Below are 2,809 nucleotides of genomic sequence, written 5' to 3' on the forward strand. Positions count from 1 at the left end.
TGTGTGTGTCTGTGTGTCTGTGTCTGTGTGTCTGTGTGTCCGTGGTAAACTTTAACATTGACATTTTCTCTGCAAATACTTTGTCAGTTGACACCAAATTAGGCATAAAAATAGGAAAAATTCAGTTATTTCCAGTCATCTTGTTTAAAACAATATTGCACCTCTGGGATGGGCACAAAAAAATAAAATAAAATAAAATAAAAAAAGAAGCCAAATTATATGCACACTGCATTTACTGTTATATTTATATATTTTTTATTCTCTAAACTTGGCACTTTGATCTGATATTCTGACACAACAACAAGAGCAGTCATTATTATCATTTTTTGTTCAAACAGGAACTTCTTTGCTAAGCATGGAAGTTTTATTTATTTTGCAAACGTTTTGGTGCAGTTAGTAAAAATGGGAAATTACTCTGTAATTAATACTAGGGGACTTAATTTGCTTTAAACTGATCTTTCTCATCTTAAACATTACATTTTGAAATTATACTCAGTACATAAAAAGCTTGTGTTTTTTAGCTCTCAGTGTACAGGGCTTTCACTATGTTCATTCGCCCAAGTGGTATTTTCGGAAAATACTAAAATCAATACGACGAGTGGACTTTATAGATCTATTGGCTGAGCCCTGAAGGTCATGGGCAAAAATCAATTGTGTACACATGTTTATACACATTCAAAGGCGCGTGCTCATATTCTTCGCGAACGCGAACGACGCCATTTTGTTTCAAGTTGTTGACCTGCCCGTTCAATCCTATATTCAATGGATAATACACGATAACATGTGATGGAAAGTTGGAGAAGGAGACCGTTAAATATTTATTCAGAGAAAGATTTGTGAACGCCTTATCACTTACTGGATTATGCCCCAAACTGCCATAAAAATATCCACAGAATCAGTCGGAATTCACAGTTAAAAATTGTAAACCATTCGAGTTAATACCCTTGAATTGATGAAACGAAAAAATTTCCAGTCTTGACTTTTCTCAAAATGAAGTCCTTTTCACTTCATACGACGTTAAGAAGTACTTGTACTTGGCTCTATATGTTATTAGTTTAACAAAATACTCAATTTTCATATCAACTTTAAAACTATAAAACTAGAATGATCATAAAAGAGACATTGAATCGACCGTGTCGTACTACATTCCCGGCGTGTAACTAAACTTGTACATCTATCTAGATCTAGAGAAAACGGCTAAATGTTGCAGTGTGATTGCAGCGATAGCCACGTCTCCTTTACCGCGGACTTAAAAAGAATTTTTATTGCCCTTAAAGATTTTTTGAATGCCCAAGATACACCAGAATAATAATTATGATTTAAATAGCGTTCTCACTGCGAATACCGCAATTTATTTATCGCCCTTTAAAAAAGTATGTTCAAATATTAAATTTTAGAACGTTAGTTAAGGAGCCACGATAGTGTAATGGGTAAGACAGTTTCTTCTCACCTGAACACGTGGGGTTCGAATCTGGCTAGGACTTCTTTTTTTTTTTTTAACTCGAAGCTTTATAATAACAAATACAGAACACATTTTAACGATTAGATTATTATTATTTTTAAGTGTATCTCAAGTGAGTCTTGAAGGCCTTGCCTCTCTTGTTTCTTTTTTTTTTTCTTCTTAAAAAATAAACGCCTTCTCCACCGAATTAATTCTTTAAACACATTGAAGTCAGATAGACGCTTGAAGAAAACAACAACAACAACAACAACAACAAAACAAACAAACAAACAAAAAAACAACAACAAAAAAACACCACTTGTGACGGGTAGTTATACCATTTCCTGTGTATGTTAGGCTCTCTCTCTCTCTCTCTCTCTCTCTCTGTCTCTGTCTCTCTCTCTCTCTCTCTCTCTCTCTCTCTCTCTCTCTCTCTCTCTCTCTCTCTCTCTCTGTGTTGGTAGGGATGCAGAGGGTATGTGTGTAAGTGTGGGTGGTTGGCGGTGGCGGTTGCGGGTAGTGGTGGTGGTGGTGGTTGTGGTGGTGGTGGTGGTGTGTGTATGTGTGTGTGTGCGTGCGCGAGCGCGCGTCCTGCGTATGTAGTTATGGGTGCATGCTTGCCTGCATGTACGAATCCATGTATGCCTGTCTTTACTGAGTTCCATGATTGATTCTCTTGTATTTGCATAACACGTTTGTCTTTGTCGGTCTTTTTGTCTGCAGGCTGGATGATTTACTGACCATCTTTCCCAGCTTGGCCCTCGTTTCACCATCGAAGCTAAGTGATGTTCTCCTCTATACACAAATCATATTTTGTTCCTGTCCTCAGCGAAGTTAACAATAGCAAGCACACACACACACACACACATTCACACACAAACACCCCCCCCCCCCCAACCCTCCTCCACACAAGCACTCACGCACGCACGCGTATGCACACACACACACACACACACACACACACACACACGCACGCACGCACACACACACACACACACACACACACACACACTGAAACACACACACACACACACACACACATTCACACACACCCCCCCCCCCCCCACACACACACACTATGCAATGGGTTCAAAAGAAATGGGACCACACAGCCGAGAATATCCATTCCACTGACGCGTCTTTCAATATCGCTCAGATTTCTCGACGAAGAAAAACCTGGCTGTATTTAATGGCATCAGGGTGTCATGAAAAGAAGCGCTTGGTAGAAGAACCCTGTCATTAGTCTTGTCTGTCGGGCCGTCGATTAAGATCTGCATCTTTGCTCTAAAAAAAATAAAAATAAAAATAAATAAAAAAGGCTGTTCATTCAAATAAAAAAACAAAACAAACAAACAAACCAAAAAAAAC

The 2,809-nt window shown here is 38.6% G+C and overlaps 1 long non-coding RNA gene across 1 annotated transcript in view; it reads left to right on the forward strand.

Moving 5' to 3' along the window:
* The window catches only part of LOC143287408 (uncharacterized), a 17,166-nt gene extending 14,803 nt beyond the window's left edge, over positions 1-2,363 (forward strand). The window contains exon 3 of the long non-coding RNA XR_013055954.1: positions 2,165-2,363. This is a non-coding gene — a long non-coding RNA (uncharacterized LOC143287408). The remainder of the gene's footprint in view (positions 1-2,164) is intronic.
* Positions 2,364-2,809: the final 446 nt, after the last annotated feature.

This window comes from Babylonia areolata, chromosome 11, assembly GCF_041734735.1.
Source record: "Babylonia areolata isolate BAREFJ2019XMU chromosome 11, ASM4173473v1, whole genome shotgun sequence".
Classification (NCBI taxonomy): domain Eukaryota; kingdom Metazoa; phylum Mollusca; class Gastropoda; order Neogastropoda; family Buccinidae; genus Babylonia; species Babylonia areolata.